This window comes from Felis catus, chromosome A2 (genome assembly GCF_018350175.1).
Source record: "Felis catus isolate Fca126 chromosome A2, F.catus_Fca126_mat1.0, whole genome shotgun sequence".
NCBI classification, from domain to species: domain Eukaryota; kingdom Metazoa; phylum Chordata; class Mammalia; order Carnivora; family Felidae; genus Felis; species Felis catus.
Genome location: NC_058369.1, coordinates 88,658,285 through 88,683,626, shown reverse-complemented (window position 1 = coordinate 88,683,626; position 25,342 = coordinate 88,658,285). Strand labels below are relative to the sequence as shown.

The window sequence follows — 25,342 nt, the reverse complement described above, 5'->3', positions numbered from 1 at the left end:
TTTGAAAAATCCTGTGGCATTCTTTCGTATGTAAAATATTTACCTTCTTGGAAATAATGCATATCTGTTGAGGGTAGAGATCAAGTCATAAGCAGATTTTGCACATTAGACTGGCTATCACTTTTAAAATGGGTCTATAATACTGTGCCTATAACAGCCTCTAAAACCTTTTTTAAAACAAAGATTAAAAGTTTAGGTCACAGACATTTTTCCAAAATGAAATGACAAAGAATCAAGTAAGGATACGTGAAAACATTTAATAGACACATACCATTCATATATCCCATTTTCACAGAGAAATTTTTACAGAATAAAATGAATTACTCTATGTTTTTTCACTAGCTATAGAGTGACTAGGATTTGCCCACGGGCTTTACTTATAAATCCCATGCTGAAATAAGTCAAAAGCAAATAATTCAAGAATATATGTTTGTGGTTCATGAAACACATTTAGTTTATAAGATTTTTCCTTTAATTATAGAAATGACCAATTTAGAATTGGGCTGCCAACCTTCATTTAGCCATTACTGCTATGAAAGGTCCTGCAGAGGCAACCCATGTTTTTCCTCTGAACAACTGTACAAGCTGTTTGAATAACCTCCATGCTAACACAGGCCCCTTCAACAGGCCCTGCTCTGCCAGGTTGCAGAATGTTCTTTTAGAATACTCTGGACCATATCACTCTTCCATTCAAAACTTTCCAGTTACAAGGCTGCCCATGCCTGTCAAGCCCTTCGAAGCTCACAAGGCTCTTTAAGCTAAGTTTCCCTCCTCCCTCCGATTTCATCTCTCACCACACCCCTTGCTCAGGCCACCAGAGTCACACGTGCCCCCTTACTGTTCCTAAAATACTTCCACTTGTATACTTTGAGTCTCTGCTGCCTCAGACTTTCCTCACAGATGTCCTCTGGCTGGCTTCCTCCCTTAATTCAAATCTCTGCAAAGGAGACCATGGCTCTCCATTGCCTTCTAATTTCCAATAACACCTCTCATTACTCTTTCTCTCCTTTGCCCCACTTAGATAGCTTGTGTTTTTAATATCATATTATAATTTACTTCTTCATTTACTTATTGTCTGTCACCTCTCCCTAGAATAGAAGTTTCATAAGGGCAAGCACTTTGCTTGTCCATGACCTCAACTCCAAAGTCTACAACTGTTATATATATATGTGAGGTATATATATATATCTATATCTATATATATACATATATTTCCTGTTATATATACACCATATATATGTATAGATATATACACACACACACACACACACATGTTTATATATGTGTATATACACACATATTCTTCTTAGTTATGGTCTATAGGCCCATTATAAAAAATAAAGATAAGTATAAATTATTACATAGAAAGCATTTATCATATTAGCCATGCCATTCCTGTTCATACTTTTTAATATGCAGTGAATGTCTTTTTTCTTTCTGCTCAAATATAAGGTCTTTGAGGGAAGGGATTGGTTATATCTGCTTAATTTTAGTCATCGCTACAATATCGAGTACACGCCTTATACATTATATCAAACAATAAGTGCATATTGAATGTTGAAAGTACATTACTTTTGACATTACCTTTGCCATTGGTTGTTATAATGTAGGCAGGGATATGATATTGTGAATCTTCTTACCATCTTCACTGATAATTGTAGTCTATAATACTAGACATATTTTGATATGTACTTCATTTTTCATAAGAATAGAGAATGGTTTTAAGACCACACACTTTATGATAGATTTCATTCTTTTTGAAAAAAAGAAATTCAAGATAAGTTTTGAAATTTCCTGTTAGATATTTTTAAAAGTTACCTATTTTTGTTATCTGGAATTCTAATTTGGTAAAATATGATTGTCAGTGTATAAATGATCATCATTTTGCTATTCATCTATCAGCCAAAACAACATTTGTTTTGTTTCAACCATATGTTCTTTTCTTTTTGCTCTATAACAATCTTGTTTTTGTTCATTCATTGGACCTGGCAAATAACTATAAGGGTTTGAATTCCGAAGCCAATTCAGCATTAACTTTATATCCATGACCAATGTCAAATCTGAACTCTGTCTAAGAACTATTGAGTAATCCCATGTTAATCTGCTCCGTGTACTAGCTCTGACTAGCACTAATGAACAAGGTTTGATTGGAAACCCCAGTAGATTCCTATCGTCCAATGGAATTTGATTTTGTAAGAAACCCCTCCATGGATTTATCCCACCCACCTAAGTCAGGCTGCTGTGGCTCAACAATATTTGAAAAGTCTTTCATACACCCTGTAATTAAAGAAATCCTTGACTCATGGTGCCAGGAATGTAAATGGGTTCCACTTTTATGCTGGTGAATACTAGTTCTCCAAATCATTTTTATTTGTTTACACACTTTGACATTCTCTTGATATACCATTTTTCAAAATAGTTAGGAAAGGTAATACATAATTAAAAACTTTTTAAAAAATTTATTTTAAATTACACTTAAAAGCTAAAATGCACTACTCTCTTGAAGAGAATAAACAGACATGCATGATTTTAAAGTCATATTTAAAATAAAAATATTTGACATAAATATTTTTATTGTGCAGATGTGCTATAACAAAGAAAAATTCATAGGATATTACTTTTTGTTTGTTATAATATCAAAGAAATTAAATGTTAAATTAAAAAGTAAAATCCTTAGTCTGTGTTGCATAAACCCTGAATGATGGTAATCAACCATGATGCGTGACTAAGGCACACATCTGTCCATATGATTTATGACAGAATATAATCAGAGAATAAGCTCTCCATTTTTTAAAGAACTATAGTTCATTGTAAGAAGCAGTCATGTTTATGTAGAAGCATGGAAATATTTTTCATTTATACTCTTTCTGTGGAGCTCTTTCCACTTTTCTCTCCAAATTTACTCTTTTTTACTCATTGCATGCTACACATACCCCTTGTGAACTTCCACTCAGGAAATGACATGGTTTCTTCTCATCAGAGAAATGTTTTCTTTTTAAGAGGTGAAAAGCACTTATATTCTGCTTTAGCTGAAGGTGGTCTGTGATACTTGGCATGCTTGATTATGTAATGATTAATGCCAAAAGAACATGTAGCTTCAAAGCCTTGCTAAAATGAATATTAGTAAACTTTAGCAACCATACCACAGTGAATTATATCTTCAGAGGAGGGAATGAAACTCTCTTGAGTATTTGATATCTTTGATTGGCATACACATTACAGTATAGAGAAAATGCACAATTAGTTTAAAGCCAGTGTATTGGTAGCTAATCTTCGGAGATCATTTAAAAAAGAATCTTCTCCTTGTAGTTACTTGTTAAGCACTTGTTATGCATTAAATTACATTCAGCAGTGGATGACATTCATGTAAAGATTTGTTTAATCTGTACTACAAGCTGGCAAGCAGTGTATTATTATTTCCTTCATTTACAAGTTAGGGAACAGGCTAGAGTTGTAGTCATTTGCCGAAGGTTGCCCAGCAAGTAAGGTGGTAGGATCAAATTTCCAATCTAGGCAGTGTGACTATGCTCATAACTGCGGAGCCTCTTGCCTATGGGTGGTGGAGCCTCTCTTCTCAAATGCAGCCTTCTTCAGGAAGCCCATAATGAGTTTAAAGGTGACTGATATGATTTCCCATGTCTTTAAATCCTCAAAGACTTTATTTTATATCTTTCTTAAAGTATGCATATTTTCCTTGAATACAGTTAAAATATGATGATGATGATGATGATAGTGATGTGAGAACAACAATCTTTTACTGAGGGTTTACTTTTGAGAATTATTTGTGTCACAAGTATTGGCTCGCTTAGTGTCATAATATCACTATGAAGGAGGTGCTATTACTATTCACATTTTACATGTGATTAAACCAAAGTCACACAACTAATTAATTACAGAGCAATGATTGGAACTCAGACTGTCAGATCCCAGATAATGCGTCTTAAAAGTTATTGTTTTATCTTATTGCTGGATTGTACAGTGGAGGAAGATGGTGCTTTACTACTTTTATAAAGTAGGACCCTAACATTTTAATTTTACCGAGAGTTATCTCCCATAGTGTGTCAGAAAACATGTAGATGTAACTTAGGAGAAAAAAAACTTAGGAAAACCATACAAGAAAAGGTACTTTTATTTATAAATAAATACATGTTAAATTAAATATGTAACCCTAATATAACCATAATATAAAAGTAAAGATTGTGAGATAACACTGGAATTACCAAATTAGAACCGGACTTATAAACTATCTGTTCTCTTCCATAGATTGCATCCAAACATCTTGGTTTTATCTAGGTAAACTGAAATTTAGGAAAATGTAATTGTAATCAAATTGTTATTATCAAATAAGAACCCTAGTTCCTAGAGTCAATAATGAAGAATTGAATTCAGCTAATTACATATTTGGCTAATGTTAGGTAATTCACCAGTATTAACGGCCACTATGTATTTAGTATACCTCTGATACAGACCTTTTCATATGTCTTATCACTTAGTCTTTATAATAAATCCTGAATGGCAATCATAATTCTAATCAATTTGTAGAAGAAAAAACAGAGACACAGGGAGGGTACATAACCTGCACTGGCGTAACACAGCAAGTAAATTGGAAAACTCCATGTGATTTCAAATCTCTACCTTCTTACTACATTACAATATTTCATCCTGTATAATATAATTAAATAATTGTACATAATTTATCTTTTTTACTTTTAACTATAACTGCTCTGTGCCAAGGTCATAATTTATACAGGTAACTGAGTGACAAAAGGAACACTCAATGCCATTAAAGAAAAACAGTTAATGTTACAGCTCCCATAGAATGAGAGGCATGATACACCATGCAGTGCCATGTGAGAAACCATGTTTTGGTCAGGAAGAGAAGCAAGTCCAAGGGGAGAATCTTAGCACAGAGCCTTTAATGGGGTTTCTTCAGGAAAGGCAGCATAAGGCAGAGATGCAATTTAGGATTAGCTAGTTTATACAATTCCAGTAGGCTTTGTGCTACAGGAGTAGACCCTAGTTATCTGGTGCCTGGCCCTGGGTTCATTTAGGATAGGAGAAATAATGGTTTTATCCGTGACTTAGATAGGAAGGTAAGTTGTGGTGCAGTTTGGGATCTATAGTTCTGCGCTTAAAGATTATGTTCCAGGGATGCCTGGTTGGATCAGTCAGTTAAGCATCCAACTCATGGTTTTGGCTCAGGTCATAATCTCACGATTTCATGAGTTGGAGCCCTGCGTGGGGCTCCACACTGATATTGCAGGGCCTGATTGGGATTCTCTCTCTCCCTTTCTCTCTCTGCTTCCCTCTCTCTCTCTCTCTCTCTCTCTCTCTCTCTCAATAAATAAATAAACTTGAAAAAATACTCCTGATAAATTCTATATTACCCGTAAGAATTAGCTACCCTAGGAAGGTCAGCCTTTCCCCAGGACAGTAAGGTCCCCAAGAGATGCCAAAACATCATAAGATATAGAAAATTAAATATACACTAAGTATAAATATAAATTTAATATACATTAAATCTATTATATATAAGTAAATATAATACAAATAAATAAAATGTAATAATAATAATGACTAACATGCTTCTAAAATAGACTTCATGAAGAAAATTAATGAATAAAGATTCCAATACTGTTCATGTTTGCAAATGGAGATGTATTCCCTTTTTACTTTTTATACATAATGCTATATGACCAACCACATGCATTTAGTAATATAAGTAGTTGATGCTAGCAATATGAATGAAATTTACAATTTTGCTAGCAATGAGAAACCATTTCTTTCATTAATATACTTTTAGAAATTGGACTTAGTACAAATCCCTACTAAAACTTAGCAACTTTTTTAACGTACTAGAAGGAGCCTGTCATTTTTACTGTGTAGAGGCAGAATAAGGCCAAAATCTATAGATAGGAGATACAAGTAGTAATATGTTATAATACCCAAAGACAAGAAATCATGTTCTTAGGAGAGCAAGAAGATGTATATGTATAGCTCCTGTTAAGTATCATCAGGATTAAAGGTAAAATACCCATTATCATGTGGCCTTGGTATGTGGTCAACATAAATATTCCATAATCATAGTAATAGTGTGGGCCTGGGAAACAACAAAGAGAACAGAATTGGGCATGATGTCAAATGTGGCAACAGGGAGGTGGGTCCCTTACTGCCAGCTCCGCTCTGGGTGTGGGTTGACCTACTAGGGAGTTTTAGTATTTTCATGTATTTGATAATCTGGTGGAGTCTATGAACTGCTTCTTAGGATGATGTTTTTAAATGCAGAAATTAAAAATATAGGATTTCAAGGAAAACAGTTATATTAAAGTTATAAGAACCCTAAAAAGAACACATTTGTGATTTAGTAATGTAAGCCTTTTAAAATTAAAGCATTAGATAAGGGGATCCAGTGGAAGATCTAGTAATATCATAACTTGAAAGAAATGGTCAGTTATAAATGGCATTCTGAGATTTCTGAAAGAATCATAATGTGATGTGAAAATATCTGATTTCTTTTGGTGATACAGTTACAGGTATTTCTATAATGACTGTATTTTTTACTTCATTTATGAAGGATTTTCTACATGTCACTTGAAATTTAGTGAAAATAAATTTTATTTCTAACCCAAGTTCATTGACCACCTGAATTTTATACCATATTCTTGGCATACTGTTTAACCTGGTTAAGAACCTTCAGGATCTTAGGAATCTTTTCCTGAAATTAAGAAAGTGGTTATGTCAGTGTCAGTGTCTTTGACATCATCTGCTTCTTCACCTGCTGCTCCCTTCCAGCTAGTTGCCCTTCTAATTACTGCACCTCAGAAAAGCCAATTATGTTTGTATTTTTTACAAAAATGATTGAGCACTTCATCAGGGTTTGATGTGAGTAAGCTAAGCACTCTGTGGCTTATCTACCCTTCCAGTTTCCCTTCTCCCCCTAAATGTCCCCCGTCAAAATATTGATGCTAAGAGGTCACAGAGCCTGAGAACTAAGTCTTAGTATCAGGATGAATAATCTTCTAACACCAATTCTGTCACTGATTATCCATGTTCATTGACTTTTCTCTCTCTCAACTTTCTTACCTATAAAGTGAATTAAAAATACCTAACTCCCTGAAATGTTGTCAGAATTAAAAAAAAAAAAAAAAAAGCTTAATGGTATAGAGTGTTTTAAACAGGTTTTGAATTATAATAAATGCCCAGTAATAGTAGTTATTGCTATCTTGACTTCTGGGATTTGGTGGCTGATGTGTGATAAATTGCTATATTAATCAGCATCTATGTGGTAGATAAGGAGACTTGAAATCCCTTGAAATGAGAGTTAATCTGTTGTTTGTTTATTTATTTATTTATTTATTTATTTATTTATTTATTTATTTTGAGAGACAAGAGAAAGCATGAGCGGGGGCAGAGAGAAAGAGAGTGAGAAAGAGAGAATCCCAAGCTGGCTTCACGCCTTCAGTGCAGAGCTGTATGCGGGGCTCAGATCTCATGAACTTGAGATCATGACCTCAAGAGTTGGGTGCCTAACCAACTGAGCCACCCAGATGCCCCAAAATAAGAATTAATGTTTTGTGCAGCCTTATGTGTTTGTATTATCTTGTGAGCGTGTAACATTCATAATAATCTTTTACATGAATATAGGTAAGCAAAACATTCTCAAGACCATACCTATGTATAATAGGGAGGATTTCTGAGTAGTTAGATCTCAGGCAAGTTGCTTAAGTTGATACCTGGGTATCGTGGTATTGTATCCTACCATGTACCTCGCATCCAGGTGTGATAAAGGTAGCTATATAAACAAATGTTATTGAGCAATGTAGAGGTACATGAATGTCATTTTATGCCAACTGACCCATTTGTTCTAATCTGTACATGTTACTGGACACAAAAAGAAATAATTGATTCACACAATAAGTGATAAAGATAGAGCTTTTAATGATTTCCTTACTTAAACTATGTTCCAAAATTCTGGTAACATATAATTTTTATTAACAATTTATTCATGCTTGCCAATTTGGTATTAACATTTAAAAGCTAAAGAAAGCTTGGGACTAAATATGAAAAAGCCATATTTCTATTTTTTAAATGCTACCAATATTTAAAAACCATATTTATTCATATTAAATGCCTAAGAATTTTGTATCACTCATTTTAATGGATGAGGCAAAGGAGGCTCAGATCTGACCTAAAAAGTCATTTGATGAACAATTCATTTTGCTTATCTGATAATTCATATTTTGTTTCTTTTAAAAATAAAAACATAGCCCCTATCTCTAGACCAATTGGTTTTTCAGAAACAAATGTATCTTTTCAAATGATATTTATTTCAAAGCTTATTTAGAAAGGGGGCATTTTTAATAGAACTTTGCAGTTCCAGGACTTGCTGAAGTAGTTGAATTTTCATGGAGTTTGTCCTAAGAAATGCTGTCCACCAGAGAACAGTTATTTCAGTTAAATAATTTATTGGCAACTCAGCAACCATAATAACTGATGAAATATGTTGAGACAAGGAGTAGTCAAGTATAGTGAGTGTGAAATGTACTGTGAATTTTAGAATAGGAAGAGCATATACCAGGAAACATGAAGAATAATGCCTACAAAGCAATGATTATATTCGTTATTCCTATTTTTGAGCTGAAAAAATAGTGATATTTAGAGAAAGAACAATTGTGTTAAAATACAAATTAAAACTAAAAGAGTTACACTATGACAAAGTTCTATGCCAAAAAAAAAAAAATAGCCTATTACCTTTAACACCTACCTAGGAAGAGATGTCACTGAGCCCATAATATCATGGGTAACTATCAAATAGCCCGTATCTAATTCTCTATACACAGCACACTTAATCTCTGCAAAATCAGGGTAAAACTTAGGAAATTAAATGAAACGGAAGAAGTCAAAGTGCGTTCTTCGATTTACTGTTTTCACAGTCACCATCAGTGACCCAGTTTTGTTTTGTCTTTTTTCCTTCCAAGGAAAGAATCTATACATCATTTCCACAAGTTTTATATAAAAGTCCCTCAAGGCTACATGCAACTAATGCTTCTTTGGGACAAATGTAGCCCGAGGGATGGAAAGAGTTTTGTAGAGTCCAAAAGCTGAATCTTACATTAATATGGAGAAGTGTCCTATTAGTATGATGGCTATGAGCTAATAGTAGAACTTCCTAATGTGTGCATTTTTTTTTTTTTTTTTGCTGGTATCATGAGCTTTGTGTGCTGGGTGTACTGGTTTATTTGGAGCCTGCTACTTGTGAAAGCTTCACCTTTTCCATTTTTAGAAAATGTGAGGCAGCAAAAAGGGTTTTGACAAACTGCAGAGATCCTGCAGAGTTTAATCAGCTTGATGGTGGGCACCCCGCCGCTCTCCTTGTCTCTTATTTTATTTGACCACTAGCAGTTTGGGGAGGGGGTGGAATTCTGCTATTGGATTATAGTTTTCAAAGAAAGTACAAGAATGTGGTTGGGGAAGATTAAAAATCTGCTTCATACAAAATTATCAGCAAGTCATAGGAAAGAAGACTCACAGGAGCTCTGAAATGGTAACTCATGCTCTCTCTCTGTTTCTCTATGTTTCCAAGTAGTGTACTTTTAATATACAGACTTAGAACACCTCTTTTCTCTGTAATGACTGATAGGATACAGTGGCGGTGTATTCTCTATGATGCCAAAGCAAAGGAGTTTCGGTTATGTTAGTAACAGTGGATTTTTAGTTTGTGCATCTGCGTTCCATGTGTTGTGAAAGGTCATTTTCTCAGCATAAGAATTTTAAATTATTATTATTTGAAAATATTAACTGATTTGCCTCCAAATAGTCCTTCATATCAGCACTTATTTGGTTTTAATTTGGTTACGATGACACTGAAAGTTAAAAATGGTACATATAACCTAAGGCAGTGGTCTTTGTAACTAAAACAATTTTATCTCAGATAATATCTCTCAAATGGAAATGAAAGAAAAACATGAGAACATGGTAAAATGGATGGTTAGTTTCAAAACAGGGAGTGCTTTTTAACATAAACAAGAAAAGCCAAAAGGTATTGAAGTTAGAGGAAAAGGACCCATGCTTACAAAAATGAAGAGAAAAAAAAGTAATTAGTAATACGAAAATAACTAAAAGGAAGTAATCTCTACAATTTTAGCCAATGCATATATTAATTTTAATGCATGTATTTAAATTAAATAGATTATTGGTCAAATTTATAATGAAAAATAATAGCATCAAAATATCTCACATCAAGGTATAGGTATCAGAAGAAGCTATTTGAATATAATTTAAAACAGTAAGTTTTTGTGTAACATTTTTGAAAAATTCTTAACCATAAACCTGAAACATTTGCTACATTTAGTTATTTACGACAGGAATATGTAGTTGATTGCTTTTATCAGCGTATTGGGGTTGCATTTTGTATTATTGCATCACATTAAAGATAAAATGGAGAGAAACTTTGTTTGCTAAAAATCGCTTACTAATTGTTGAGGAAGGCAATGAACTACTACAAGACTGGTTTTAACAGAAACAATTTAGATAATTTCTATTTTTTTGTTTATATCCTATGATTTTGTGACTTCATAACTATAGCTGATACTTTAAAAAACAAGTTTTTTTTTAGATAATTGTATCTATTTTTTTGTGCCAGTCATCCAAGAAGAATAGAAAGTATACCTTTCCATATCTTAGAGTCTTTCCTCCCCAGTGCTTGCATCTCTAGCAGTAATGCCATCAATGAAACCAAGGTCTTCAAAAGTTAACAGCTGTTCTCTGAAGGAGAGTAGTTCATGTTCTCTCCAGCCTAAAGGTTTACATTTGCATATTTTACCTGTGCAGTGCGCTGACACATTTACCAATGACATTATATATCTTTAAATCTCAACTTCATACGATGCTGTAGAATCTTTTGCGGAATGATTTTGGTAAGGTTAATTACCATTTGGAAATGGATGGCGTGCTGAGACAATCCTTCCCAGCCAGAACAGTTAGTAGAAAATTATTCACAACAGAGAACTTCTCTGGATAATAATTTGTTCAGGTATTTATTTATTCCTCACAATTCTACAGTGCTTTGAAAGATTTATTATGAGATTAAAAAAAAAACAAACTACTTTCCATTAGTGTGGCACTATTCCTTTCTCCTTTTTATATTCAGAGAAAACCAGAATTTAGTCAGAAAAATGGCATTCTCATTACATCTTGCATGCCATTTCCCTGGAATTCCTGCTATACTAAGATGGCATAAGATGAGTCCTTTCTAAAGCAAGCATTGCTCATCTGAGCCGAAGTGACTATCGTCTCTGACATGCTGTTTTCTCTGCACCTTTTGCTTCTGTGCACTTTCTATTGTATTGTTCAATCATTGAGGCTACACTAAGTTGTGCCATGGTAACGGGTGACCTCAACATCTCAGTGTCTTTATAATACTCAAGTTTATACATTTCATATGTTGTATGTCCATCACGGGACAGTTCAGGCTGTGCTCCATCATTCTTAAATGAAGAAGCCGACCTATCTGAAATTTGCGAATCTCGGTGAAGAAGGAAAAGAGCAAGGAAAGAACCAAGGGCTCTATTTTGAAGCCTCTCTTCAGATGTGGCACATTTACTTGCAGTCACATGTCACTGCCCAAAGCAAGTCACATGACTACATATAATAAAGTCAGTGGTGCTGGAAGTCTAATGTTCCTGCAGGGTCTGACCCAATAGCACTTATCTTAACAATGATACAGTTTACCAAAGTTTGATCATAAATATTCACTTCCCTCTGTTATATAAAATCCCATCTATTACAGTGTCAGACTCAAAATCTAGAACCAAATGAAGGTCTTCATCTGGAGAACTAGGAACGAAGTAAATCATTTATCTACTTTATCGCCCCACCCAACCACGCACACACACACACACACACACACACATACACACATACACACACACACACGCACATTTGTAATACATTATGGTAGAACAGTGACATACTTTTAATCAGAAAGGGGAAGAAGTTAAATACAGTCAGCAAGTAGATCAGAGCAAATCTGAAATGATAGTGAGCATGATCCTTTCCTGGTTATGGGGAATGTTCCCTGATTGGTCCCCTGTTCTAATGCCTGCCAACAACTGCCTAGCCTATTATTCTCTATGGTTCTTAGCTCTTTGCTCTGGCAGATCTTATACATTATTCATCCTCCTTGACATTATCTGAAAGGGGAATTGTAGAAAATCCCCACCCCCCCCCAAGAGGCTAAGGAGCTTTCTAAGCCTGATTTTGCTGCCAGTGGAAATTTGGGAATTCTAAAGTTTGCTTTAAATCTTGAACACTCATATTCTCTTTTATTCCAGGCTGACAGTTCCCTTGGCCGCACAACTTTCTCAAAACATTGTAGGCTTCTTATTTATACTATTTTAGGTTATTCACAACCATGCACCAGTCACCTTACCCATGATTTTTTTTTCCTCTAAACTCAGGTATCTTGAAATTATTTGGCTTCTAGAAGACTTGTACCCTTTTTTATTCTGTTTTCTCTGAGCCATTTCATCCAAAGGAACGTGTTTACTGGCTTCTCCCTTAATCAGTGCAGAGATACCCTTGATTTGCTCTTTGCTAAGAAGCCGAGTTGTAATTAGCTTTTGTAACTTAAAGCATTCCACATTTTTCTCTTTTACTAATTGGAGATAAGAAACAGTTTCATCTTTCAATGCTGCAAGGCCTGTAATTTCTAGATTCTCTCTCTTCCTGTTGATTCTGTTTACAAATTGGCCATAACTTGAAGCCACAGCTAATTTAGAGCATTATTTGCTTCCCAATCTATAAAAGTTTCCAGTTTTACTGAATGTTTCTCCAATGCATTACATGGGCCACCATATTTCCAATCTCCAATAAAAATGTTCCTACTACTTACTGCTTGGCCCCAGGGCTGATATATAATTGATTATTATTGTAATTCTTTACTTCTAAGCACCAAATTTCATATCAATTAGTATGGGCTGTCAATAGTATATCTATTAGCATATACTAATAGTACAAAATAATACAAAAATAGTACAAAATAGTACAAAACTAATAGTATATTAATTAGTATAGCATAGTATTAGTTTATGCTGAGGTAATTAATGACTTCACAAGAAGAATAAAGATTTTTCTGTATCACTCACTGATAGTTATTTGTGTGATGGTTTCAGTTCTGTTTCATTATTTTGTACTCAGGCTTAAGAATTAGTTATGTCCCCAGGAAGAAAGGTGATGACAGAACCATGTTGTGGCCCCTATAGCTTCTGCTCAGAAATAGACCATGTCACTTTTACTCACACTATATTTGCCAAAGCAAGTTATGTTGCTTACTCTTAACTCAAAGGAGTGGGAAGTATAATCTTTCAGATATGGAAGGACAGAGTAGGGCAAGCATGTAAATATTTTCACAATAATGCAATCTTATACGTTTGTCTTAGAAGAGACATAGCTTCAAAGTACATAGTATCTGGAGTTACTTGACTAACACTTGCTAATTAATGGGCATACTAACATGCCAGTTGCTTGACATTTTTGGTAAGTGTTGTTATTTTCCAATGGGGCTGATAATGCTGATGCTGCTTATAAATACTTGACTTGTTGATATTACTAAGATTAGTATAATATAGAAATTTGCTTCACTCACATAATATTAGATAGTCATTGGGGAAGAATAGATGCTTTGTAACAGAGTTTATATATAAATAATATATATATGTATATATATATATTTGTTATATATATATAAATTGTATATAAATAAATGTCTATGATTTTTATTTCCCTAATTTTTCCAAGAAATTAAACCATAGATTTACATCAATCTCTGTCTTAAATAGAATTTTACCTCTTCATCTAATTACAAAACTAGATATATTCCCTGAGTGAGACCTGAGGGGTTTTTATAGACATTAGACTATCAAAATATGACATGGACCAGGTCTAGAATGAACATAGAAGCTATGGGACAGACACTTGAAGGGTAGAAAAGATGGATGTTGCATAGACACTTCTCTAAAGAAGACATCCAGATGGCCAACAGGCACATGAAAAGATGCTCAACATTGCTCCTCATCAGGGAAATACAGATCAAAACGACACTCAGATATCACCTCACACCAGTCAGAGTGGCCAAAATGAACAAATCAGGAGACTATAGATGCTGGCGAGGATGTGGAGAAATGGGAACCCTCTTGCACTGTTGGTGGGAATATAAACTGGTGCAGCCACTCTGGAAAACATTAAAATAAATTAAAAATAGATCTACCCTATGACCCAGCAATAGCACTGCTAGGAATTTACCCAAGGGATACAGGAGTACTGATGCATAGGGGCACTTGTAGCCCAATGTTTATAGCAGCACTTTCAACAATAGCCAAATTATGGAAAGAGCCTAAATGTCCATCAACTGATGAATGGATAAAGAAATTGTGGTTTATATACACAATGGAATACTACGTGGCAATGAGAAAGAATGAAACACGGCCTTTTGTAGCAATGTGGATGGAACTGGAGAGTGTTATGCTAAGTGAAATAAGTCATACAGAGAAAGACAGGTACCATATGTTTTCACTCTTATGTGGATCCTGAGAAACTTAACAGAAAACCATGGGGGAGGGGAAGGAAAAAAAAAAAAAAAAAGAGGTTAGAGTGGGAGAGAGAGCCAAAGCATAAGAGACTCTTAAAAACTGAGAACAAACTGAGGGTTGATGGGGGGTGGGAAGGAGGGGAAGGTAGGTGATGGATATTGAAGAGGGCATCTTTTGAAATGAGCACTGGGTGTTGTATGGAAACTAATTTGACAATAAGTTTCATATAATAAAAAAAAAACTGAGAACAAACTGAGGGTTGATGGGGGTGGGAGGGAGGGGGGTGGGTGACAGGTATTGAGGAGCACACTTGTTGGGATGAGCACTGGGTGTTGTATGGAAACCAATTTAACAATAAATTTCATATTAAAAATAAATAAATACATAAATAAATAAACTGAAAAAAGAAAAGATGGATGTTATATTTGTAAAAAAAAAATATGTCTCTTCAGTCATCATAACCATTCATCTATGAACACAGCATACTCTTCTAGACCTTTCTACCTACTCAACAAGTACAGTTTTACCTAATAATTGTAAAACTAAATATGAGACCATTCAACTTAAGAGGAAAGAAAACAAAACAGTTTCTTGACATGTAATTTAAGGGAAGAAAGCCTATTGAAAAATGTTTGAGACAACAGAAAAGGACAATAATGAATTAATTTGATTTATTCTCAAATAACTATGGATCTATATTTTGTTTTTATAGGCTTGGATAATAAATAGCTTAAGTGAGATTTGTAATGTATGGTTTCATTCTTCTTATAATGACTACAGTTTTATTCTCAAAATTGGATTCTTTTGATATTGAGAACAAAGGAATTTCAGGGGGAAAAATAAGGATTTAGCAGTATATCACAGGTGATACTCAAAAAAAAAAACAATTATAAATCACAGTGCATGATTTCATTAGAGTCACGTAGCCACTGTGGTTAAAAAAAATCTGATATTTTGTTTGCAGTGTTTCAAAAGAAGCATTGCTAAATCTACATTCCAGATAACTTTAGAGTAAGAAATGTTACAGACATCAGGAAGCTTCAAAACATGCTTGTACCAATAATATTTATAACTATAATTAAGAAATAGTAGATTCAAAGTCTTCTAACAAATCATAGATATTCAGGATAAGAGGTTCTATATATTGAGAATAGGCAATCACATATATTCAGAAGGAAATAGAGATTCCAAAATTTTTGATGGTACTAATCACTTGGGTGATTTAAGCTTCAAGTTTAATTAAGACATAACAAAGTATGTACAAATCAGTTAAGGATTCTCCAAGATGTGTGTATGTGTGTATATATGTATGTGTTTTATGTGTGTGCATATGTGTTGTGTGTATGTAATATATAATAGCACATATTTTATAGGTTTCATATAAATGTAAATAATGTGTATATATTATGAAATATAGGATGGCATTGGTAACTAGTGTGTACTTTCAAACATTTAAGCTAGAGGCGAATAGTTCATAAAGTTTTTATTTTTAAAGGGGAAGTTATTTTCAGTTTAATATTTTTCAAGCCTTTGGAAATTATATTTTAGTGTTGGAGTTCTCTTCATGATGTTTTAATTACCGAAAACTGTCCCAAGAAATTTGTCCAGGATGATTTAAGTTTGAGAAAGACACTGAAAGTTTATTTAAGACAACAATTGTCCTTAAGGGTCTTAAGCTAAATTTTCTATTTGTATGTACTTTGTGATTTCCTTGAAAAATTAAAATGATGTTTTTAGTTTTATGTATCTATTATGAATTTGGAGCAATAGTGACAATTTAGGGTTTAAAAATTACTTAAAGGATATATATGATGCAATATTTTAATTAATTTATATTTATTTTCAGCCTATGTCAGAACCAGTCTAAGACTGGATGACACTCACCTATTTTAGGTCTTTTGATACCCTAGGTATCATTTCTTTGTTTCAGAGGGCTTACTCCATAGTGTTTCAAATATATTAAATCTACCTTTGTCCCACAGTAAACACTTTTGTTTGTTTATGTTAAAAATTTGAAAGGATTTTATAAATTTGCCCTTTCATTATTATCTTCTGGCTTTTTTCTTCAATAATTATTATGCATCTTGAGGGATAAGTGCAGGGTAAAATAATCTTAATTATAAGAAATTTCAACTTAACATAATAAGGTTGAGAGGTTATATTCAACAGGCATTTAGTCAAATATCCCTTAATATCTGATTTGCATCTTTTTTTTTATATTCTAGAAGCCATTTAATTTTTTACAATTAAATATTTTTCCAGGACCTTGAAAAGTGTATATTTTATCCCTGAGCAATTTTCTCTAGTGCTTAATGAGATATCAGCCCCAGATGTATGTACTTGCTATCTTGACTATACATCTTTAATCCTCTGTTTCCAGACTTGGAGCCTGAAACACCCCTATAGACTGATTTGGATTCTTAGCTCTGTGAATCCTAAGCATTCAGTACTTATCACCATCATTATATTCATCACATTGAACTGCAATCAATAATTTAGTTGTCTGATTCTCAGTAACATAAAAGAAAGGAAATGAGAATATATTCATTCATTAACTAAAATATATACAGCCATTCAAATATATATCTTCATATTCATTACATATATTTAAATGATACTCTACACCGCATCGTTCTATGCACTAGTGATATAGGGGCAAATAAAAAGCAAGTCCCGACTCCCTAAAGGTTATATTTTAGTTGCACACCTAATTAATTTTGCACCTAAAACATTGCCTGGACATACTGGATATAGTTAACAAGTGTTTTTAAATGCATAAATAAAAAAATTGTATAATGAAACATAAGAATGTTTGGAGTTGCTTAAATTTAGATACTTTAGTACAATTTAAATATGCAGGACAACACATATCTTCACGTTATTTGAAATATAATACAACTACTAATTCTAATCAAAATCAATTGGAATTGTAAATGAAATTAAACCTCAGTTGATTAGTTTTTCGTTTATTCATAATCTTTCTCCCAAAGGAACTCATAGACCCATCTTCTCGTGAGAGACAAAGAGGAGAGATGAAGGGAGGAAAGGAGGAGGACAGAGAAAGATCAAGAAAAGAGAATGAGATTAAATTTGGAATGAACTTTTCTAGAAATATTAATGACAATTTAAGTCTTTCCAATAAATGTGCAATGTTATTTATAAAGAAAATGACCAATGTAAGTTTCAATTCAGCTAACTCCTAGTAAATCATTGTTAAATGAAAACAAGTAGAGCAGAAAGTAGAATGTTGCATTTGTTCTTAGCATATCCCTGTAGGAACTGGCAGACATCACATTTGTCAAAGTCACAACTCCTTTAGAGTTTCCAGGAGAACACCAGGATCAAAGAAATTAAATAGATAAGATAAAGACTTACATTTTATTTGCAATAGGAGTTTCCCATTTAAGATTCACTTGTTACTATCATTTTAGAACAAGTTAAAAGTATGCCGGTTAGGAATCTTTACCTGACACTAATGGAACCTCTTTTGACAGATTTTTCTGTTGAAAATTATGTGGTGTAAATTGGAGAAAAGAACTGTCAGGTTGGATCAGACATTTTGTATCTGCAGGTGGCTACTTGGCTCATATAGTGTTCCCAACGATAGATGGAAAAACTCATCTGTGCCAGAATGTTCTCTACATTATCAAAGAAGGTGCATATTCTCATTCTGTCCAACAAGTATATTTTAATCATAGTTATAATTATTGAATTAACCAATATTCCAAGTGTTAATTTGTTTTTCCAACTTGATGGTTCCATTTGATCAATTTTCTTTAAAGATAAAGGAAGTAGTAAAACTTCCATTGTGTAAGTAAGCTTTTTTAATTCAATTATCCACAGCATTTTTTTTTTTGCAGTATTTTGTTTCGATCAGTTTTATTGTTAACTAGAGAACTATATTCATGGCCTACATTTTATCGATGTTTGTAGTATATTTTCTTATCAGTTCAAATTTGTTTAAAGTTATAACCATATTATATTTTGCTTCTCCACCTTCCTCTTATCATTTCTTCCTTACTTATTACTCACTGGCTTTATTGCTATTTCTGGAACCATCTATGTGCAGTATTGCTTGCCTAAGCCTTTGTGTCTATTGTTCCTTTGGTCTCAAATATGCTTTCCTGAGATATCCACATACTTTCTTCCTTCAGACTTAAGGTAGAATGTCATCAACTCAGAGAGGACTTCCCTGACTTTCCCAAGTGAATTAATACTCAGCCACCTTCAATCCTCTTATTTTATAGCACCTACCATTGCCTTACATTATATAATGAATTTGTATATTATATGATTTATGGATTGTATAAAATTTAAGTGTCTCAAGGCCAGGCACATCAGTTAGTAGTTAATGCTGCCGAAAATTGTGCCTGGCACCTAGTAAATAATAAAACATTTAATGAATTAATCTTACATATCTATGTGGGTTATGAACAATTAGATCAGTTAAAGTCTATGACGCTGTTCACGAAATAGAACATTCATAACATCAAGTTAAAGAAAATTCAAATGTAAAAAAATGGAAGCCCTTATATTTGGAATAAAACTTCTCTTTCTTTAGGCTTCCAACAGCAGAAGTCAGAAGGAGATCAGAATGCTGAAGTATTCTGCTCGTCCCTCCGCAGGCCTTTAGGTCTTCATATACAGGAGATTCAACCACATGATAGAAATGAGGCCATCACCAGAAGGGCATGAGAGATTGTCAATATGTTTAGAGTAAGTTGACATCTAGACTAGCCATAGGATGCCTCCTATGTAAGTCAAAAGGAAGCCCACACGTGGTGTATGTTCCTCCTCTACAGGCCATCACTGTTGCGAGTCAAGGGACAAAGTCCCTGTGCTGGTCTAAAGATGTCCATCAGAAGTCAAGAAGAATTCACACATCCTTAGCTGGGTCAGAGAGCACTCTCCTCAAGTGTCAAATAGTTACCCTGAAGCCCAGAACACTCCTGACAAAACCTCACAATCATCCCCCTGCCCCTTTTGACACTCGCAGCCTCATCTCTATGCTCTCTTGGGAAAAATCAGGATTTGATTTCTCATGCCTGCTCTCTCATTTTATGTCGTGGCTAAAAGGAACCCAGAACTTGCCAGGCATTCCTGGTTCTCAAGTCACTAATCTTCATCACGATTCCTCTCTGTCTCCTGATACCCTTTCACCATGCTCTCTGGAACTCACCAACAAGCCCCTTTATCTTCACTACTTTTATGTAATTTCCCCTTATCTTCTTTCTAAATGAAACCTGGTTCTTCTTTGATGACCCTGCTTCTAGTGCCAGCCTCCAAGAGATGGCTATTTCCCTACCACACCACTTAAATCACTGAGATTGGAGGTGAAGTAATGTTCTCTTGCTCTTCAGTGTCACTTCCAAAACTGTCTCTTCCCTCCTCCCTAAAACTGCCTGTGATGTCATGACATTAACAGATACTAGCTGCTACTCCTCTTTAAGAAGTCTTTTACCAATCTCTGATCACTTCCTCTCTTCTGTTAAGATTTTACTGTCTCTCTTTCCAACGCCTTTCTTGTCTTACAATATGGCAATTTCAATATGCTCGTAGACTTCAAAAACACTAGTCTCTCAGTTACTTGACTTCTCTCCCCCAAAGATCTTGTTTTCCACTCTATCACTGTCTTGAAATACTTTCACTATCATGTGATACATGTATCCAAGGAATGTGGAACATGGTATTGACACTTGAGTTTCAGTTTTTGCATATACACTTGGGGTATTAGATTATCTGTTTATTTACTTGTATACCTAGCATAAATTCTTTGCTTAAATCAACTCTAGAAGTTTTCTCTAATTCTATCAGGTAGTAAGGGATCCAATAAAAACATGTATGAATACATATAGGATAATGTAATCTATGTTTCTCATAAATATAGCAATCTAGAAATATTCTATATTTCTCAAAAAAGGCACAGTAAAAAAACAGGATTGGGCATAATGAGAGAAATTCTACTTCAGAGTCTATATTACTGTAGTTTCTGTTGACTTAAATGAGATTAAAATTGTTTTAATTAGTACTTCGCCAATGAATCTCTACTACATATTTTGTCTTGTTTTCACCAAATTGTATATTTTCTCCACTGGGATATTTTTAAGTCTCTGGCCCAGATATGAATTGTCTTTATTTTGTTTTCTAAATTATTTTCATAATTTATTCAAATGTTAAATAGTGTATGAATACTGACAAAGAATTTGTTTTAGTAACATAAAATCATTCAAAGCATGTTTTTATTTCAGATTTTAAAAGATTCAGTTAGTTAATATTTCTATTTACTTTTCATGTATGTTTTCTTTATTCAGGGGAAAATAAGCTTTTGTTAAAGTAAAATCCAGTTACTTGCTAGCAGTGCCATGAAATTACTGCTTAGCTGGGTTGTCACTGTAAGCCTTTCATCGTCAGTAGTGAACAATGTTAATGACATCATAACATTATGGATAAATCAATACAGCGTGTTAGAATTTCAACGAATTCTCAAAATATATTAGTTGTTCTTTATCAGAGTCAGAGCCTAAATAATGAATAATTTCAAAGTACCTCAAATCCAATTAGTGTTTACAAATTATAATTTGGTTGGAGGAGCCTGAGTGAAATGTTTGTCAAATTCAATGTCTGCCTCCCATCATGCCTTTTTCCTTCCTACGTTATATTTTCCTATGCAACGTTTTGAGGTTGTTTGAAGACTGACTATCTTTGAAGATACTGACTTTTAATTTAGTGGAGCACCTATTGATTGATTACGAATTATTTGAATTATATTGAAATTCTAAGAATGAATTTGTTTATTTTTATAGGGTACTTGAAGTGTCCAGGTACTTAAAATAATCAATTGGACTGAGCAGATGTACCTCAGGACTTAAGAATTTTTCCAGAAGGAGGTAAGAAATTTTAAAATATGCACATAATTGCATGCTAATAAGTTCTAGTGAAAATATAGGTATAGTAGTACATTTCTTTGACATATAATTTAGAGGATAATTTTTAAAAATTAAGGGTACTTTCTGTTTTTACTTAAGTAATTTTTTATTCTGTGGAATGATGTGAATACATGAGATTGCTCTAACATTTCAAAAACTAAAAAGGTTTGTAGGGAAGCCACATTACTGCTTCAAAATGTCAAGATATGGGTCGCTACTATTTTTTTTTATCTTTATAATGCAGGAATTAGACTGCGTTTGCCATGTTCCACAAGAGCCACAGCACAGAGATAGTTGACATGTGGGCAGATTGCCATCCAGAAAGATCCTTTGGCTAGCCTAGCCCTTCTATATTTCCTGGACCACATATGGTTACTATCAACTAGAATCCATTCAAAGGCTTGAATGCCAAGCACAGAGGGAGGAGTCAGTTTTTAATGTGTTACACTATCTTAATTTTGACCTAAGATGTGAGACTGAAATATTACCCTTAAAATAAAATACACTTAGAAATATGAATGTATACATATTACTTTTTTTTTTTAACCCTCTAACTATAAATGTTCCTCAAGCTTCATTTCATTGTAAGTACAAGGAAAATTTAGCAGCATGAAGTTAACCATCCCATTGTATTTTATATATTGCTACTGGCAGGAATTGCCATTACAAGTAATAATAAAGGAATTAAAACATATACTTTAAGATCTGTGACTACTGTATAGGAATGGTAATAAAAAAACCCAGAATCTATATATTAATTCCTTTATAGGTTTTTGAGCATAATAACATTCATTTATTAATTTTATTTTTATGTCTGTAAAACTAAGGAGCCCACAATTTTATTTGGTCCCTTGGGATTTAATTAGATGATCATTTCTACTTAATGTACAAAAATGCTTTTTTCCTTGTTTTGTCATTAGTATCAAGAAAAGTAAGATTTTTAAGAATTTTAAGGAAATTATAATTGCTATATGGAAGCATCACTTACATATGCAAACCTTTAATTACATAAGATAAAAATTTGGTGATTTGAGATGTACACTGAAGCTGATAAAGTTAGTATCAAGTCCATATGGATTTTTAATGTTTTACAAATGACACATTGTATATCTTTAGATCTGGTAGGTCAGTAAAGATTCCAACATATGACTTTTGTATTCCCAATTCTCTACACATATATACATATATACATACATATAAACATATCTATACATATATATAAATATCCATTATTGGGCTAGATTAATTTTTAGCCTTCCACAGTACTAATTTCCTGGGTGCTATTTTTTATTAGTGCATCCTGTGCACAAACATCAAACATTATTTTTCAGTAAATAAGAACCTTCTACTCTGCCAATTACAATTGCCTTGTAGGGCACCAATAAAGGAGGGAAAGTTCACAAGATAAATTTCTTGGATACTAATTAAAATCTGTTCCAAATTTATGAAGGCCAAAGTCATACATAGACACAGCATCAATGTGATTGTTGTTATTGCCTTTTAATGTATACTTGAAGATCAAGCCAGTTTTTTGAAATTAATTTATAAACACGTGAACAATCTACATGGATGAGTCTTAAATGACTGAATACAATCAATGATGTACTAATTGTACTAATACTCAACTAATGAGTATTTATTAAAGTCAAAGTAGCAAATTGGACTGAAATCTGATGAAATTTACTTCCAGATACTGCAGGTAAGGGAAATATTTGAAGAATTGAACTTATAATTGTAGGCTTTGAGTAATACAAATGTAAACAGCGGCTGTTAACTATTAGTTTGTTGAAAAATGTGATCAGGCTATCCCAAATTGGAAAACTTGATACCTCTTCCTTTTTTTTTTTTTTTAATTGATATCCATTTCAGTGACAAGGTCATTCTATCCCTTAGTTTCTCCCTTTTTAAATTAAATTTTAATTTTATTATTATTATTTTTTCAAGAGAGTGCAAGCAGGGGAGAGATGCAGAGGGAGAGAGTACGTTAAGAAGGCTCCATGCTCAGCACGGAGTGCCACATGGGGCTCGATTTCAGGACCCTGGGATCATGACCTGAGTGTAAATTAGGAGTGCGATGCTCAGTCCCCTGAGCCACTCAGGCACCCTTCTCCCTTTAATTAACAGAAGTACACTTAATGAGAATTATTGGCATGTCAAATGTATTGTGAAATATTTAATATAAAGCTCATAACAAAGATTTCAAGTATTTAAAAAAAATAGGAGGCAATTACAGGAAACTGTAGTTAAGAAAAGGATGTACTAATTTGGACAAGGGAAAATGAGATAAAATTCCACATTAACTAAAAAGGAAAATTGAAAATGTGTGGATGAAAAGGAAGTAAAAAAATGATAAAAATGTCAAGAGTATTATATATAATTTATTATTCTACTTGAGATTCATTCTTTATGACTATTGACTAACTTTGATATGTTTTTAAGGAGGTGTCGCAGACAATAGAATGAAATTATACTCCAGACTCATGTAGTTCTGGATTTCCAAGCTGAATCACTTTGTGACCTTGAGAAAATTGCTTTGCCTTATTTAATTGTCTCATTTATATATTGGGACTAGCAATATCTAATTTTACTTGCTTATAGTTTTCATATATTTTGCAATATTTTATAGTTTTTAATTATATGTTGATGTGTACAGTATAGTTTTCCCTTTGAATACTTTTCAGACTATTTTTATTTTATTTTTCAAAAGTGTTCTGCTTTATTGTTTAAGTCTTATTCTTATATTCTAGATTATGAGCTTTTCAGGATTAAAAATATTTTTTCTTTGTGTGCCTGCCCCTTCCCAGCAGTTTAAGGGATAGATAATATTTATTTAGTGAGTGACTGAAAGAAAGAAAAGAACCCTTTTATATAGGCATGTTGCTGCTGAATTGAATTAAGCTGAAGCCCTTTAAAACATTTAAGTTGTCTAAAAAATGTCACTATTTAAGAGATAGACATTTTTTTTAAATGAAAGACAGTTTTGACTTATATATCCATCTATTAATTAAACTTGTTTAATTTTGATTTCTAAGTAGTGTCTCTTAGCTTACAACATACTGATGTTTCATTCTGTTTTAACCACTAAGAGTCTCTAAGGCATTAGAATATATTTTCCTTATCATAGAATTCCCTAGCCATTTATTCTTTTATTTTTTAGAGAGAGAAAGAAAGAGAGTGCACAAGTTGGGGAGAAGAGCAGAGAGAGAGAGAGAGAAAGAGAGAGAGAGAGAGAGAGAGAGAGAGAGAGAGAGTCTTGAGCAAGTTCCACACTCATTGTAAAGCCACATGTGAGGTTCAATCCCAGGACCCTGGGATCATGAGCTAAGCTGATAGCAAGAGTCACTGACTGAGCCACCCAGGTGCCACTCCCTAGCTATTTTTAAAACAAAGAGAAAAAATTAGGTTGTTCAGGTATATAAGAATCATGCTAGAACTGATCTCCCATTCAATTCTAATAACAAGAAACCATCGTGATCTGTATACATAGCAAGCCCTCACTTCCTCACTTTGGCTCAGATGTTAGTGTGCAGAAGGTCAGAAGGAGTGCTTTGAGGTTTGGCTATACTCCTGAGAAAATCCAGCACATGCTTAGCCTCCTCTGCATCTAGTGAGAGTGGAATTAGCATGGCCATGGGTAGCAGGGAAATGTTACTTACCTCTTTGAAAAATTTCATTGTCTGTATGTTTGTACAAATTTTATCTCAGATTCAGACTGAATCATTTATTTATTTTTCTGGCTAATAATTCCTTCATCATACTGTTCTTCCTCCCTCCCCTTCCCCTCTTTCTCCGCTTCCTTCTCTTCCTTCTTCTCCTTCTCCTTCTCCT

At 33.6% G+C, this 25,342-nt stretch overlaps 1 protein-coding gene across 2 annotated transcripts in view; it reads left to right on the top strand.

The window, feature by feature from the left end:
- The window catches only part of SEMA3A (semaphorin 3A), a 481,474-nt gene that overhangs the window by 127,278 nt on the left and 328,854 nt on the right, over positions 1 to 25,342 (top strand). For both annotated transcript variants that reach the window (XM_003982709.6, XM_019825395.3), the window contains exon 2: positions 21,392 to 21,475. The gene's annotated coding sequence lies outside the window, so the exon portion shown is untranslated. The remainder of the gene's footprint in view (positions 1 to 21,391; positions 21,476 to 25,342) is intronic.